Source organism: Trichechus manatus, unplaced genomic scaffold (genome assembly GCF_000243295.1).
Source record: "Trichechus manatus latirostris isolate Lorelei unplaced genomic scaffold, TriManLat1.0 scaffold00080, whole genome shotgun sequence".
Taxonomy (NCBI): domain Eukaryota; kingdom Metazoa; phylum Chordata; class Mammalia; order Sirenia; family Trichechidae; genus Trichechus; species Trichechus manatus.
Genome location: NW_004444016.1, coordinates 1 through 18,744, shown reverse-complemented (window position 1 = coordinate 18,744; position 18,744 = coordinate 1).

Genomic DNA, 18,744 nt, shown 5'->3' with positions numbered 1-18,744 from the left:
TCATATATAAAAGGTTTCACATAAATTATTTCTTATATACAAATATTTCATATCTAAAAATAATTCATATATAAAATATTTGCTGTGTATAAAATTTCATTTATAAAAATATTTCATACGTAAAACTATTTCATCTGTAAAAGTACTTCATATACAAATTATTTCATGTGTAAATATATTTCATGCATGAAATATTTATGTGTAAAAATATTTCAAATGTAAAAAATTTCATATATAAAAATCAATTCATACATAAAATCATTTCATCTATAAAAACATTTTATGTATAAAATTATTTCTTATATAATATTTCTTATGTAATAATATTTCATATATAAATATATGTGTATGTAAAATAGTTCATATTTAAGTATTTCACATATAAAATTATTTCAAATATAAAAATATTTCATACATAAGAATATATCTTATATCAAAATTTTTCATATGTAATTATATTTAATATATGAGTATAATTGAATTATAACTATATTTCTTTGTAACTGTTTTTCATATACATGTTTCATCCTATGTACATATTTCACACATAAAGACGTGTTTCCACATAAAGACGTGTTTCACATATAAAAACGCGTTTCACATAAAATGCGTGTTACACACATAAAGATGTGTTTTAACATAAAGACGAGTTTCACACAAAAGGCGTGTTTCAACATAAAGATGAGTTTTACACTTAAAGAGATGATTCACACATAAAGACATGTTTCACCCGTAAAAATGTTTATCACACATAAAAATGTGTTTCATCATAAAGATGTGTTTCACACATAAATAACGTGTATCACACTAAAAATCAAAAAGTTGTTTTTCACACATAAAGACGTGTTTCACATGTAAAGACATTGTCTTAGTTATCTAGCACCGCTATAACAGAAATACCACAAGTGGATGGCTTTAACAGAGAAATTTATTCTCTCACAGTCTAGTAGGTTTCAAGTCTAAATTCAGGGTGTCAGCTCCAGGAGATGGCTTTCTCTCTCTGTTGGCTCTGGAGGAAGGTCCTTGTCATCAGTCTTCGCCTGGTTGAGGAGTTCCTCAGGTACAGAGCCCCCATGTGCAAAGAAAGTGCTCTTCCTGGTGCTGCTTTCTTGGTGATATGAGGTCCCCATGTCTCTCAGCTCACTTCTCTCTTTTACATCTTGGCTTAAGACACTATCTAATCTCATAGATCTCATCAATATAACTGCCACTAATCCATCTCATTACATCATAGTGATAGGATTTACAACACACAGGGAAATCATATCAGATGACAAAATGGTAGACAATCATGCAGTGCTGGGAATCATGACCTAGCCAAGTTGACAGATATTTTGGGGGGACACAATTAAATCCATGACAGATAACATAAAGATGTTATCATGGATTGAATTATGTCCCCCAAAAGTATGTCCACTTGGTTAAGCCATGATTCCCAGTATTGTGTGATTGTCCTCCATTTTGTGATTGTAATTTTATGTTAAAGAGGACTAGGGTGGAGTTGAAACACCCTTACTAAGGTCATATCCCTGATCGAATGTAAGGGGAGTTTCCCTGGGGTGTGGCCTGCACCACCTATATCTTACAAGAGATAAAAGGAAAGGGAAGCAAGCAGAAGGAGGGTCCTCATACCACCAAGAAAGCAGTGTTGGGAGCAGAGTGCGTCCTTTGGACCTGGGGTTCCTGTGAGGAGAAGCTCCTAGACCAGAGTAAGATTGATGACAAGGACCTTCCTCCAGAGCCAACAGAGAGAGAAAGCCTTCCCCTGGAGCTGATGTCCTGAATTTGGACTTATAGCCTGCTAGACTGTGAGAGAATAGATTTCTCTTTGTTAAAGCCATCCACTTGTATTTCTGTTATAGCAACACTAGATAAATAAGACAGAGGTGTTTCAACATTAAGTCATTGAAACATAAAGACAAGTTTCACACATAAAGACATGTTTCACATATACAGAAGTGTTTCATACAAAAAGATGTGTTTAAACATAAAGATGTGCTTCACCCATGAAAAAGTTAATCACAAATAAATACGTATTTCAAAATAAAGACCTGTTTGAACATAAAGATATGTTTCATACATAAAGATGTGTTTTTTGCAAAAAGTCATGTTTTATGCGTAAAGATGTGTTTCAACATAAAGACGTGTTTCAGCATAAAGACAAATTTCACACAAAAATACGTGTTTCACACATAAAGACATGTTTCACACAAAAAGGTATGCTTCAGCATAAACACTTTACCACACATAAAGATGTGTTTCAACATAAAGACGTGTTTTACACACAAAGACGTGGTTCACACAAAAAGATGTGTTTCAACATAAAGACTTGTTTCACACATAAAGAAGTGTTTTGCACAAAAAGATGTGTTTCCACATAAAGATGTGTTTCCACATAAAGACATGTTTCACACATATAGACGTGTTTCAACAAAAAGACGTGTTTTAACATAAAGATGTGTTTCAAACATAGAGATGTGTTTTACACATAAAGACATTTTTCACTCATAAAAATGTTTATCAAATATAAAGACATGTTTCAACATAAAGACATGTTTCACAAGTAAAGATGTGTTTCTACATAAAGACGAGTTTCAACATAAAGACGTGTTTCACACAAAAAAATGTGTTTCAACATAAAGACATGTTTCATACATAAAGATGTGTTTCACACAAAAAGACATGTTTCACACATATAGACATGTTTTACACATAAAGGTGTGTTTTTCACGTAAAGTCATGTTTTGCACATAAAGAAGTTTTTCAACATAAAATATTTCATATATAAATATATATCTCCAATATACATCTGCAGTATATATCTACAGTGCAGAACATATCTGCAGTATACATCTGCAGAATGTATCTGCAGTATACAATTGTAGTATATTTCTGCAGTAAATTTCTGCAATATATCTCCAGTACACATCTGCAGTATATATCTGCAGTGTAGTACTTATCTGCAGTGCAGTATATATCTGCTATATATATCTTCAGTATATATCTGCAGCATATCTTCACCACTAATAGATCAGGTATTGGTGAAAGACGAGGCTCTGGGTGACAGCATGTGTGACACCTTTCTACAAATTTGTCAGAATGAAAAGTATAAGGAAGCTGGTTGGTTGGTCCTACCTTCACTAGAAAAACTGGTGAAAGAAAGAGATGTGCTCAGGGCTTCAGGGTCAAAGCTCAAGTGCCACATAAATGACCTCAAAGTTTCCACTTGTGCTTTGTAAGAAAGTCTTATTTCTTGTAGTAACAGAGTCGATATTGCTGAAAACCAAACCCAGAGTCTTATTGTGAGAGTGGCTGAATTACAATGCCAACTCAACTGCCAACCTCAAAAGGTGTCTGAAGTTAAAGTGAAGGCGTTGATTGGGAAGAAATGGGATCCTGAAACTTTGGATGGGGATCATATGGGCAGAGAATCAGGAAACTGGAGACATTGAACCCCTAAATTCCATTGAATCACTCCTGTCAACAGAATCAGCCCTGCCAGTCCCATCTGAAGAGATTACTCCACTCTGCCCAGTAAAACCATTAGCCCCTCCACTCCCATCGAATGAGATTAGCACAGCTGCCTCTAAAGAGCCCTTGTCTGAGTCATTGCCTGGGGCGCCACCTAGGGCAGATACTTTACAAGACAATGTTGAATGTTCTCAAAACACCCACTACCGATTTTGGCTTCTAGACCTTAACTAGACTTAAGTCCCAGTGAGCCCCAAAAGGTGAAGTACAAAGTGTAACCCAAGTGGAGGAACACTACACTCTGAGAGAACTGCTTGACTTTTTTAATATGTACAAACAGAAACCTGGGGAATATGTGTGGGAACGGTTATTAAGGGTATGGGATAATGGTGCAAAGAACATAAAGATGGGTCAGTCTGAGTTCATTGATATGAGTCCACTAAGCACAGAGTCTTCATTCAATGCTTCAGCTTGAGAAGTTAGGAAAGGATCTAATAGTTTATTTGGTTGTGTTGCTGAAGCATGGATTACACAGTGGCCTACACTAAATCAAGCTGAAGTATCCAGAGGCTTAGGGAAATTGACATGCTAGAGTGGATTTATCAAGTTAGACCCACAGACCCATACATGGAGTGTCCAGAGGACACACCTTTTACCACAACTGTGAGGAAGAAATTTGTGAAGGGAGCTCCAGTATCCTTGAAGACTGCTGTGATTACTATTTTACGTAAGTCAGATTTGACAGTGGTAACTGCCCTAACTGAATTAAGACACCTAACTACAGTGGGGTTGATTGGACTCCGTGGTAGTAGTGGCCAAGTGGCTGCACTCAAGACAAGGTGGGCGTGGTTACAGTAATGGACCAAGGAGTCAAGGCAGTAATCAGAATAGTCTGACTCATATGGACTTACTGCGTTGGCTACTTAGTTATGGTGTCCCTAGAAGTGAAATAGATAGGAAATCTAACAAATATTTACTTGATCTGTACAAATGGATGAATTCTAGGTCAGGTGAACAGCAGCATAACTCGAATCACGAGAATAGAGTGTCACGGTCTCTCAATCAATTACCAGACTTGAGCAAGTTTAAAGACCCCCACAACCACTTGAATGAAGGGGAGGCCTGGCCTCCTTGAGGAAGGATTTCAATACACTGCCAAAAAAGTATACGGTGAATCTTTCTCCCAGTCTTCCCCAAAGGAATCTAAGGCCTTTTATGAGTGTGACTGTTCATTGGGGAAAAGAAATAATCAGACTTTTCAGGGATTACTGGATACTGGCTCTGAACTGACACTAATTCCAGGAGACCCAAAATGTCACTGTGGCCCACCAGTCAGAGTAGGGGCATATGGAGGTCAAGTTATTAACAGAGTCTTGGCTCATATCCATCTCACAGTAGGTCCAGTGGGTCCCCAGTACCAGAATGCATAATTGGAATAGATAAACTCAGCAACTGGCAGAACCCCCATGTTCGATCCGTGACAAATGGAGTAAAGGCTATTATGGTAGGAAAAGCAAATAGAAGCCATTAGAACTGCCGCTACCTAGGAAAATAGTAAACCAAAAGCAATACCGAGTTCATGGAGGGACCGCAGAGATTATTGCCACCATCAAGGGCTTGAAGGATGCAGGGGTGGTGATTCCCACCACATCCCCATTCAACTCGCCTATTTGGCCTGTGCAAAATCAGATGGATCTTGGAGAATGAAAGTAGATTATCAAAAATTTAACGAGGTGGTGACTCCAATTGCAGCTGCTGTTGCAGATGTAGTTTCACTGCTTGAGCAAATTAATACATCTCCTGGTACCTGGTATGCAGCTGTTGATCTGGCTAATGCCTTTTTCTCCATACCTGTTTCAAAGGACCACCAGAAGCAGTTTACCTTCAGCTTGTAAGGCCAACAATACACCTTCACTTGCTTACCTCAGGGCTACATTAACTCTCCAGCCCTATGTCATAATTTAGTCCAGAAGGACCTTTATCACCTTTCCCTTCCACAAGATGTCACACTGGTCCATTACATTGATGACATTATGCTGATTGGGCCTAGTAAGCAAGAAGTGTCAATGACTCTGGACTTATTGGTAAAACATTTGCATGCTAGAGGGAGGAAAGTTAATCACACAAAAATTCAGGCACCTCACACCTCAGTGAAATTTCTAAGGGTCCAGTGGTGTGGGGGAATATTGAGATACTCCTTCTAAAGCGAAGGATAAGCTATTGCATCTGGCTGTGCCCACAACTAAAAGAGAGGAACAATGCCTAGTGGGCCTCTTTGGATTTTGGAGGCAACATATTCCTCATTTGGGTGTGCTACTCTGGCCTATTTATCAAGTGACTCAAAAAGCTGCTAGTTTTAGAATGGGGCCCAGAACAAGAGAAGGCTCTGCAACAGGTTCAGGCTGCTGTGCAAGCCACTCTGCCACTTGGGCCATATCATCCGGCTGATCCAATGGTGTTTGAAGTATCCATGGCAGATAGACATGCTGTTCGGAGTCTTTGCCAGGCCCCTCTTGGTGAATCACAGCCCAGACCCTTAGGGTTTTGGAGCAAAGCCCTGCCATCCTCTGCAGATAACTACTCTTCTTTTGCAAAACACCTTTTTGCTTGTTACTGGGCCTTAGTAGAGACTGAACACTTAACCATGGGACACCAAGTCACCCTGTGGCCTGAGCTGCCCATCATGAACTGGGTGTTGTCTGACCCACAGAATCATAAAGTTGGACGTGCACAGCAGCACTCCATCAATAAATGGAAGTGGTATATACAAGATTGGGTCCGAGCAGGATCTGAAGGCACAAGTTGTTTGAGGAAGTGGCCCAAATGTCCATGGTCTCCACTCCTGTCACATTACCTTCTGTCTCCCAAGCTGCACCTATGGCCTCATGGGAAGTTCCTTATGATGAGTTAACTGAAGAAGAGAAAACTCATGCCTGGTGTACAGATGATTCTGCACGATATGCAGGCAGCACTCGAAAGTGGACAGCAGCAGCACTACAGCGCCTTTCTGGGACCTCCTTGAAGGACAGTGGTGAAGGGAAATTCTCCCAATGGGTAGAACTTTGAGCAGTGCACCTGGTTGTTCACTTTGCCTGGAAGAAGAAATGGTCAGATATGTGATTGTATACAGATTCATGGGCCACGGCCAATGGCTTGGCTGGATGGTTAGGGACTTGGAAGGAACATGATTGGAAAATTGGAGACAAGGATTTATGGGGAAGAAGTATGTTGAATAGACCTTTCTGAATGGGCCAAAGAAGTGAAACTACATGTGTCTCATGTGAATGCTCACCACGGGGTGACCTCAGCAGAGGATGATTTTCACAACCAAGTGGATAGAATGACATGTTCTGTGGAAACCGCTCATCCTCTTTCCCCAGCTACTCCAGTCATTGCTCAATGGGGTTGTGAACAAAGTGGCCAAGGTGGGAGAAATGGAGTTTATGCAAGGGCCCAGCAATATGGACTTCCACTCACCAGGGTTGACTTGGCTACAGCCACTGCTGAGTGCCCAATCTGCCAGCAGCAGAGACCAACATTGAGTCCCCGATATGGCACCATCCCTCGAGGTGATCAGTCAACAACATGGTGGCAAGTGGATTACACTGGACCACTTCCATCATGGAAAGGGTAGCGTTTTGTTCTTACTGGAATAGACACTTACTCTCGATATGGATTTGCCTTCCCTGCAGGCATTGCTTCTTCCAAAACTACCGTCCATTAACTTACAGAATGCCTTATCCACTGTCATGTTATCCCACACAGCATTGCCTTGGATCAAGAGATTCACTTCACAGCAAATGAAGTGCGGCAGCGGGCCCATGCTCATGGAGTTCACTGGTCTTACCATGTTCCCCAACATCCTGAAGCAGCTGGCTTGATAGAACGATGGAATGGCCTCTTAATGACACAATTAGGGTACCAACTAGGTGGCAATACCCTGCAGGGTTGGGGAAATGTTCTCCAGGAGGCTGTACATGCTCTAAACCAGCATCCAATATATGGTGCTGCATCTCCCATAGCCAGGATTCATGGGTTCAGGAATCAAGGGGTAGAAATGAGAGTGGCACCACTCACTATTACCCCTAGTGACCCACTTGCAAGATTTTTGCTTCCTGTCCCCTCGACCTTAGGCTCTGCAGGTCTAGAGGTCTTAGTTCCAAAGGGAGGAATGCTCCCGCCTGGAGACATATCACTGGTTACATTGAACTGGAAGCTAAGAATGTCACCTGGCCACTTTGGGCTCCTTATGCCTCTAGATCAACAGGCCAAGAAGGGAGTTACCATACTGTTTGGTGTGATGGATCCTGATTACCAAAAGGAAATTGATATTACATAATGGAGGTAAAGAAAAGTATGTCTGGAATGCAGGAGACTCCTTTGGGCTTCTTTTAGTACTACCATGCCCTGTAATTAAAGTCAATGGAAAACTACAGCAACCCAATTCTGACATGACTGCTAATGGCCCAGACCCTTCAGGAATGAAGGTTTGAGTCACCCCACCAGGCAAAGAACCACGACCAGCTGAGGTGCTTGCTGAGGGCAAAGGATATGTGGAATGGGTGATGGAAGAATGTAGTTCTAAATACCAGTTATGACCACGTGATCAGTTGCAGAAACGAGGACTGCAAACGGTATGAGTATTTGTGCTTTGTATGTGTGTTCGTTGTATCATGTTAGGTGCAAGCTTGACTTTATATTTGTCTTTATTCGAGATTATGTATGGTTTGAGGAGATGTGTACAGGTGCCAAGTTGACAAGGGGTGGACTGTGATGGTGAAGGTTGTGTGTCAACTTGCCTGGGCCATGATTCTCAATGGTTTGGAAGTCATGATAAGGTCCATGATGAGATTTGATATTAAGTGATCACCTCTGTGGTGGGATGTGCTGTGAGTAGCCAAGCAGTTGGAAGGGAGTTTCCTTGGGCATGCGGCCTGCACTGAATATAAGTAGATAGTCTGGCAAGGTTTGGGGGCTTTTTACTCCTGCTGGACCCTGCCGCTGGCTCCTGTTTGTCTGACCTCCATTTCTTGGCACTTGAGCTAACAACTTACCTGTGGTCTTGCCTGCCGATCTTGGTATTCATTGATCTTTGCAGCCTGTGAGCAAGAGCCCTGCTCTCTGATCTGCGGATCTTGGGTTTGCCAGCCCCTGTGGCTATGTGAATTAGGAGAAGCGTCTATTCTGACCTGCAGACTTGGGACATTCCAACCTCTACAACTGTGTGAGGCATTTCCTTGACATAAATCTCTCTATACATATTTACAAGTATTACTGGTTTTGCTTCTGTAGAGAACCCAGCCTAAGACAATCACTTTGGGGAGTATTGACATTTTCACAATGCTGAGTCTTCCTATCCATGAGCATGGTATGTTTTTCCACTTAGGTAGGTCTCTTTTGGCTTCTTGCAGTGGTGCTTGGTAGTTTTCTTTGTATAGATTTTACGTTCCTAAGTATTTTATCTTCTTGGGGGTCATTGTAAATAGCACTGATTTGCTGAATTCCTCTTTGAAGTTCTCTTTGTTAGTGTAGAGGAATCCAACTGATTTTGTATGTTAATCTTGTATCCTGCTACTTTGCTGAAATCTTCTATTAGTTCCAGTAGCTTTCTTGTGGATATTTTGGGGTTTTCTGTATATAAGTTCACATCATCTGTGAATAGGTATAGTTTTACCTCTTCTGTACCAATTTCAATGCACTTTATTTTCTTGCGTTATGGCTGTAGCTAGGATTCCAGCATGATTTTGAATAAGAGTGGTAATAAAGGGCTTCCTTGTCTGGTTCCTGTGCTCAAGAGGAATGCTTTCAATCTCTCTGCATTTAGAATGTTGTGAGCTTTTGGTTTTGAATACATGCTCTTTATTATGTCAAGAAACTTCTATTCCTATATGGCTGAGTTTTTATCAGGAATGGGTGTTGGACTTTGTCAAGTAAATTTTCTGTGATTCTTTTCTTTTGTTTCATTTGTGTGGTGGATTATATTGATTGATTTCCTAATGTTGAACTATCCCTGAATGACTCCTGTAAATCCCACTTGATCATAATGTATTATTTTTTTGATACACTGTTGAATTCTATTGGCTAGAATTTTGTTGATAATTTTTGCATCTATGTTCATGAAGCATATTGGTCTGTAGTTTTCTTTTTTTTTTTTGTGGTGTCTTTGCCTGGCTTTGGTATCAGGGTTATGCTGTCTTCATAGTATGAATATTATTTTTTTCCTATGCTTTGAAATAATTTCAGTTTATTGGTGTGAACTATTCTCTGAAAGTTTTTTTAGAATTCCCCAGTGAAGCCATCTGGGTGAGGACTTTTTTGTTGGTGATGGTCAGGACTTTTTGTTGTTGGTGGTTGTGGTTCTAGAAATATGTCCATTTCCTCTAGATTTTCAAATTTCTTGGAGTACAATTTTTTATAGTATTCTATTACTATCCATTTTATTTTAGTTGTGCTTTTGTTGTAATAGCACCTGTTTCATTTCTTATTCATGTTATTTGCTTCCTTTCCTGTTTTCGTTTTGTCAGTTTGGCCACTGATTTGTCTATTTTGTTCATCTTTTCAAAGAACCAGCTTTTGGCTTTGATGATTCTTTCTACTGCTCCCCCCGCCCCCATTTCATTTATTTCTGCTCTCGTCTTTATTATTTCCTTCCTTGTGATGCCTGTGGGCTTCTTTTGCACTTCTCTATTTGTTAGAGTTGTAATGTTAGTGTTTTGTTTTGTCCCTTGTCTTAGCATCTCATGCTGCTACAACAGAAATACCACAAGTGGATGGCTTTAACAAAGGGAAATTTATTTCTTCACAGTAAAGTAGGCTAAAAGTCCAAATTCAGGGTGCCAGCTCCAGGCGAAGGCTTTCTCTCTCTGTCAGCCTTCTCATCAATGTTCCCCCGGACTAGGAGCTTCTCCATGCAGAGACCCTGGGCCCAAAGGACATGCCCTGGCACTGTTTTCTTGGTGGTATGAGGTCCCCACACATCTCTCTACTCACTTCTCTCTTTTGTATCTCAAGAGATTGCCTCAGGACACAATCCAATCTTGTAGATTGAGTCCTGCCTTACTAACACAACTGCCACCCATCCTCCCTCATTAACTTCATAGAGGTAGGATTTACAACATATAGGAAAATCACACAATACCAGGAATCATGGCCCAACCAAATTGATACAAACATTTTTTTGGGGGACCTAATTCAATCCATTACAGCCTTTTCTTCTTTTTCGATGTGTGTGTTTATTGCTATAATCTGACCTCTAAACTCTGCTTTTGCTCTATTCCAAAGGTGTTGGTAAGATGTATTTTCATTCTCATTTGATTCTATGAATTTTTTATTCCATCCTTGATTTCTCCTATTACTCAGTAGTTTTTAAGCAAGATGTTGTTCAGTTTCCATGTATTTGATTTTTTTTCCTTGCTGTTTCTGTTATTGATTTCTACTTTTATGTCATTGTGATCAGAGAAGATGCTTTGTATTATTGCTATGTTTTGGATTTTGTTGAGGCTGGCTTTGTGAGCTAAAATGTGGTCTATTCTGGAGAATGTTCCATGTGCATTGGAAAAGTATGTATACTTTGCTGCTGTTGGGTGAAGTGTTCTGTATATGTCTATGAGGTTGAGTTGGTTGATTATGGCATTTAGATCTTCTGTACCTTTATTGAGTTTTCTTTCTACATGTTCTGTCCTTCACCAAAATTAGTGTCTTGAATTCTCCTACTGTTATTGTGGAATTGACTATTTCTCTTTTCAATGCTGTTAGAGTTTGTTTTATGTACTTTGGAGCCTAGTCATTGGATGTGTACATATTTATTATGGTTACGTCTTCCTGGTGGATTGACACTTTAGTCACTATAACTATAGATTGACCTTTCTTTAGCTTTGTGGTGGATTTTGCATTGAAGTCTATTTTATCAGAGATTAGTTTTGCTACTTCTGCTCTTTTTTGGTTATTGTTTGCTTGATATATTTTTTCCATGCTTTGAGGTTTAGTTTGTTTATGTCTTTGTGTCTCAGGAGTGTCTCTTGCAGACAGCATCTAGATGGATGTTGTTTTTTATCCATTCTGTCACTCTCGTCTTTTACTGGTGCATTTAGGTCATTTACATTGAGTGTAATTATTGATAGGTATAAGTTTACTGCTGTCATTTTTTTGTGGTGCTGACAGAGTCTTTGTTCTGCTTTACTTTTTGTGCTGAATTCTTTATGTTTACATATTTTATTTTCATTTCTTTCATTATTGTTGATTTTCTGTTAGCTGATTTTTTATGTTTTTCTTCTTTTTTCTCTGATGGGTAGGTTTCTTAGCTTCCTTTGTGGATACCTTGAAATTTACCTTTATTTTTCTAAGTTTAAACAAGCCTTTTATTTCTTGATATTGCCTGCACTTCTTCTTATGGATGTGCTACAACTACATCATTTTTTCCCTCTTTTTTATTCTGACATTGTGGTTGTTTACATATTGATGTCTCTCATTCCCTATTTTCAATCTTTTAGCTTTGTTTTATTTTTGAGAATTCCTTCTCTGGGTTGGTGTCTGGTTGATCTGTCCTGTGTCCTAGTCTTGATTGTTGCCTGGTGGTGTTGGTTCTCTAACTGGATGACTCCCTATAATTTTTTTTTGTAATTTGCGTCTGGTTTTTACTTATTCCCTTAATTTCTGTTTATCTGGGAATGATCTAATATCACCATTGTATTTGAGAGAAAATTTTGCTGGATATATAATTCTCGGCTAGCAATTTTTGTCCTCCAGTGCTTTATATACGTCATCTCATTGCCTTCTTGCCTTCATGGTTTCTGCTGAGTAATCAGAGCTTAATCTTATTGGTTCTTCCTTGTAGATTACTTTATGTTTATCTCTAGCTACTCTCAAGATTCTTTTTCTTTGGTTTTGGCAAGTTTGGTTATGATATGTCTTGGTGACTTTCATTTGAGATCTATCCTGTAAGGGCTCATTGATTTTCTTGGACAGATACCTTCTCATCTTTTGAGATACTAAGAAAGTTTTCTGCCAGCAAATCTTCAACAATTCTCTCTGTGTTTTCTGTTACCCCCCTTCCCATCACCATTCTGGAACTTTGATCGCTAGTAGGTTTTTCCTCTTGATGTATCCCACATAATTCTTAGGCTTTTTACATTATTTTTTCAGTATTTCCATCAATTTGTTGTCAAGACATTTATCTTCAGTCTCACTAATTCTGACTTCCATTGTCTCAGTTATGCTCCTATCACCTTCTATTGAGTTATATAATTCTGAAATTTTATTGTTAAACTTTTGGATTTTTGTTGCTGTTTTTGTATGGCTTCTAGTAGCCTATTTATTCTGCAGTTTTGTTCTTGTATTGTTGTCCTGACAAATTGTGGGGATTGTAACCAATGTCACAAAACAATTTGTGTGTGCATTTTTGAATGAGAGACTAATTTGCACTGTAAATATGTGACAAAAACACAAAAAAGAAACAAAAGTAAATTCATTATGATTTTTAAGCTAAAAAAGAATTTTCAAAATAATTTAAGATGAAAGCAATTTAAAATACTATTTTTTTATATTTAAATGTGTATTTCCCACTGACTAGACTGCAAGCACCCTGAACTGGATTACAAGTTTCTTGAGGCTTGAATCTGGGTGTTCAATTCTCTTTAATACCACTAAACACTTAGCCCAGTGTTGAGCACGTTATTGTTGTTACCTGCCATCTAGTCAGCCCTCGACTCATGGCCACCCCGTGCACAAGCAGACTTGCCTGGACCTGCTCCACCTCCAAGATCAGCTGGGCATTGGACTCTTGTGATCCATAGGGTTTTCATTGGCTGATTTTCAGTAGATCACCTACTCTTTCTTAGCCTGTAAGCTCCACTGAAACCTGTTCAGTAACATAGCAACATGTAAGCCTTCACTGACAGAAGGGTGATGGCTGCATATGAGGTGTATTGGCTGGGAGTCCAACCTGGTGCACTTCCCAGGCTGCTTCTGCAGGGCTCTTTTATTATCTATGCAGTGTAGGAATTAATAGCATTAGAGTCAGAAAAAATCTAGGTTTCAATTCTGATTCTACCGACTACTAGCTGCATGGTGTTGAAAACGATCTTTAGATTTACAGATGCTCTATTATCTTACTTATAAATTGAAACTGTAATATTTATTCCTATTAACAACAGTCAGGTAGAATTAGATGATTTTTGCGAAAAGTACTTTGTACATTACTGGCATGGAGCATAAACTCACAAAAAATTGTAGTTTTTTAAAAATCTCTGGATAAACACATCTATATTCACTAGGTTGTAAACTTCATGAAGGCAGGGATACTTGTTATTTCTAACACCAGAATAAGTACCCGACATAAAATAAGCAATGGAAAATATCAGGGCTTGAGTCAGATGCACCTTAGTCCTCAAAGTGACATATTTGCTTTTGAACCTTTAAAGAACTCTTTTGGAACAGAATTGAACAAGGCAATACATTGTTTGATTTCTTGACTGCTGCTTCCATTGGTGTTGATTGTGGAGCCAAGCAATATGAAATCTTTGACCGCTTCAATATTTTCTCCGTTAATCATGATGTTGCTCAATGGTCCAGTTGTGAAGATTTTTATTTTCTTTATGATGAGGTGTAGTGCTTACTGAAGGCTGTAGTCTTTGATCTTCATCAGAAAGTGCTTCATGTTCTCTTTGCTTGCAGCATGTAAGGTTGTGTCCTCTGCATATCACAGGTTATTAATAAGTCTTCTACCAATCCTGATGCCATGTTCTTGAGCATGTATTCCATCTTCTTGGTTATTTGCTCAGCATAATTATTGAATAAGTATGTCAAAAGGATACAACACTGACCATACTTTTCCTCATTTATACCCTGAAGAATCACCTGCATGTTTGTAAAGCACTGCTTGAAAGAGAAAGCAGAATACAGTGTTCTCATTTAAGCTGTTTAATCTAATCAAGTTGATTAAGTTATCATTTTTGATTAAACACAGTCCTCAGACCATCTACAAGCTTTCTCAAACATTCTATCAATGGTAGAAGACTGGCAACTCTCTCCCTTTCAAGTAATTGAATCCCCCGGTTTTCAAAGGGAACTTTGCCTACAGAGAATGAGGGTACCTTTCACATTCTAGGAACCATAAGGCAGACTGTTTCTAGTTCAGCTAAAGGAAGGCAGAAGCACTGCAGTTTGGCTGACTAAATCTTGTGTTGTAAGCACGTGCATGTTTCCAATTCATTGAAAGAAAGAGAAGCCAAAAGACAGTTGCTCTCAGTCTGGCTGATGAAGGCAGAAGGATTCACTTGCTTCATTTGAAAATCCCTCTGTCTTACATGCCCAAGAACATTGCCTATGCACTCTCCACCTGGGTAAAGTGTTACGACTTCTCTCCCCTTCCACTACATGAAGAACAGCGGGGTTTAGAGCTTCCCGTGAGGCACGCTGTGCTTCTTGGCTGAGAAAGCAGACTGACACACGGTATCTCTGAACGAGAAAACAAAGCACGTTTCTCCCATTCTGGTATATGACAGCAGTAGAGAGGTAATTTTTCTAAGTAAACACTATCTTAGCAGGACCTGCATGTTCGCAATGCACTGCATGAAAGAGAAAGCAGAATACTGTGTTCTCATTCAAGCTGTTCAACTTAATCAAGTTGATTAACTTATCACTGTTGATTAAACACAGTTCTCACATCATCTACAAGCTTTCTCAAACATTCTCTTGAAGGGAGAAGACTAGCGACTCTCTCCCTTTCAAGTACTTGAATCCTCCGGTTTTCGAAAGGAACTTTGTCTACAGAGAATGAGGGTACTGTTCGCTTTCTAGGAAGGCCACTGTTTCTACTTCAGCTAAAGGAAGGCGGAAGCGCTGCAGTTTGGCTGACTAAACCTTCTGTTGTAAGCACCTGCATGTTTCCAATTCGCTATAAGAAAGAGAATCCAAAAGGCTGTTGCTCTTGGTCCAGGGAATGAAGAAAGAAGGATTCACTAGCTCTGTTTGAAAATCCGTCTATCTTACACGCCCATGAATGTTGCGTGTGCATTCTCCACCTGGGTAAACTGTTTGACTTCTCTTCCCTTCGACTACATGAAGCCCAGCGGGGTTTAGAGCTTCTCCTGAGGCACTCTTCGCTTCCAGGCCAAGAAAGAGGCCTTACACAAGGTATGTCTGAAGGAGAAAACAAAGCACGTTTCTCCCGTTCTGGTATACGATACACGCAGAGCAGCAGTTTTGCTGAGTAAAGACTATGTTAGCAGCAATTGTAAGTTAGCAATTCAGCGCATGAAAGACAAAGCAAAATACAGCGTTGTCCTTCAAGCTGCTTAACTTAATCCACGGAAGTTTTCAGTTTTGTTAGAAGAAACAGTCTGCCCACCAGAAGCTGCTTTCTCAAAGGTTGTCTCAGTGGGAGAAGACTGGAGAGTGCCTGCCTTGCAAGTATTTGAATCCCCTGGTTTTCAAAGGGAACTTTGCGTAAGAGGGAATGAAGGTCCCTTTGGCATTCAAGGCAAAACAGGCAGATTGTTTGCCTTCAGCTAGAGGATGGCAGAAGAGGTTCAGTTTTATTGACTAAACCTTGTGTGTTTCAGGCGACTACGTAGCTGTGGCCCGCCAGAAAGAGGAAGCAAAAGCCAGTTGCTCTCAGTCTGGGGATGAATTGAGAAGGATTCACTTACTGTGTTTGAAAATCCCTCTATGTTATATGCATAAGAAAGTTGCCTGTGCATTGTCTACCTGGATAAAGTGTATGACTTTTCTCCCTTTCAAGTAGTTGAAGCCATTCAGGGTTTACAGCATTACGGGAGGCATTCCCTGCCGCGCGGCTGAGAATACCGCTTTACAGACGGTATCGCTAAAGAAGAAGAGAAACTGCGTTTCTCCCGTTCTGGAACATGAATGAGGCAAAGCCGTGGTTTTGCTGAGTAAAAACTTTGTTAGCAGCAAGTGTGAGTTCCCAATTCACCGCATGTAAGAGAAAGCCAAATACAGCGTTCTCCTTCAAGCTGCTTAACTGAATCTACTGAAGCTTTCCGTTTTGTCAGAAGAAACAGTCCGCAGACCACCAGCTGCTTTCCTGAATGTTCTTTGAGTGGGAGAAGCCTGGACAGTGTCTGCGTTGCAAGTATTTGAATCCCCTGGTTTTCCAACTGAACTTTGCATAACAGGGAATGAAAGTACTTCTGGCTTTCAAAGCAAAACAGGCAGACTGTTTGCCTTCAGCTAGAGGATGGCAGAAGAGGTTCAGTTTTGCTGACTAAACCTTGTGTGCTTAACTCAAGCATGTAGCTTCTTCCTGGCAGAAAGAGAAAGCAAGAGCCAGTTGCTCTGTGTCTGGGGATGAAGTGAGAAGGGTTCACTTACTGTGTTTGAAAATCCCTCTGTGTTACATGCCTAAGAAATTTGCCAGTGCATTGTCTACCTGGATAAAGTGTATGACTTTTCTCCCTTTCAATTAGTTTAAGCCATTCAGGGTTTACACCATTCCGGGAGGCATTCTGTGCTGTGCTGCTGAGAATACGGCTTTACAGACGGTATCCCTAAAGGGGAAGAGAAATCGCGTTTCTCCTGTTCTGGAGCACGAATGAGGCAAAGCCGTAGTTGTGCTGAGTAAAACTTTTTTAGCAGCAAGTGTAAGTTCCCAATTCACCGCATGAAGGAGATAGCAAAATACAGCGTTTTCCTTCAATCTGCTTAACTGAATCTACTGAAGTTTTCAGTTTTGTTAGAAGAAACTGTCCGCCCACCACCAGCTGCTTTCTTAAACATTCTCTCAGTGGGAGAAGACTGCAGTGTGCCTGCCTTGCAAGTATTTTAATCCATTGATTTTCAAAGGGAACTTTGCATAAGGGGGAATGAAGATACTTTTGGCATTCAAAGCCAAACAGGTAGATTGTTTGCCTTCATCTAGAGGATGGTAGAAGAGGTTCAGTTTTGCTGACTCAACTTCGTGTGCTTAACGCGAGCATGTAGCTTCTTCCCTGCCAGAAATAGAAAGCAAGACCCTGTTGCTGTCAGGCTGGGGATGAAGTGAGAAGGATTCACTTACTGTGTTTGAAAATCCCTCTGTGTTACATGCCTAAGAATGTTGCCTGTGCATTGTCTACCTGGATAAACTGTATGAATTTTCTCCCTTACAAATAGTTGAAACCATTCAGGGTTACAGCATTCCAGGAGGCATTCTGTGCTGCGCGGCTGAGAATACTGCTTTACAGACAGTATCGCTAAAGGAGAAGAGAAACCGCGTTTCTCCCGTTCTGGAACATGAATGAGGCAAGGCCGCAGTTTTGCTGAGTCAAAAGTACGTTAGCAGCAAGTATAAGCTTCCAATTTACCGCATGAAAAAGAAAGCAAAATACAACGTTCTCCTTCATGCTGCTTAACTGAAATTACTGAAGTTTTTAGTTTTGTTAGATGAAACAGTCGGCCCACTGGAAGCTACTTTCTCAAATGTTCTCTCAGTGGGAGAAGACTGGAGAGTGCCTGCCTTGCAAATGTTGGAATCCCCCGGTTTTCAAAGGGAACTTTGCATAAGAGGGAATGAAGGTACCTTTGGCATTCAAAGCCAAACAGGCAGATTGTTTGCCTCCAGCTAGAGGGTGGCAGAAGAGGTTCAGTTTTCCTCACTAAACTTTTAGTTTCGGGGCCACGACTACAGTGTACTGATCTCCAGACTCACAGAGCAGTTATATGCACAGGAGGAGGTGAGGTAGGGCTGGGCATGGCCACCTCCCTGGCAGCAGTTCCTCTTGCCTGTGTTCCATTTGCCAGCCTGGAGTTTTGGGGACAGTTTTTCCACCAGCCAAGCATTCTGGAACAGATGATGAAAGGAAAGCTTGCTCATGAAGTCTTAGATCAATACGCTGCTTTGCTCTGAGGTCCTCCCTGGCTTCTCGGTACACTGCAGCTCCTCCCAGCACCAGGAGCCATCATTTTCATTGGATGTTTTTTGTCCAAAACATATTCTCCTAGATTTTCTTTTTGGCTTTCTTTCTTTAATCTTTTCCTCAGTGGCGTCACTAGGGTTGGTGTCACCCATTGCAGTAATTTATGGTGCCACACCCCTATGGACCTCCTCTTGTAGCAGACCATGCAGAATCCTTGGTAGTGTTTTTCTATTAATGGTACTCATAAATTGTAATTCTCGTATATCACTCCTTTTCCTTCAATTGCTACTTCATTCTCAATAAGTTGTTGATGTAAGTTCACAAATACTAATCACCACAAAATTGCAGCTACAACAACAGAAAATTCCACAGAATCAGCAAATATAAAAACACCGGCAGTACCCAAAACAGCAGGTGC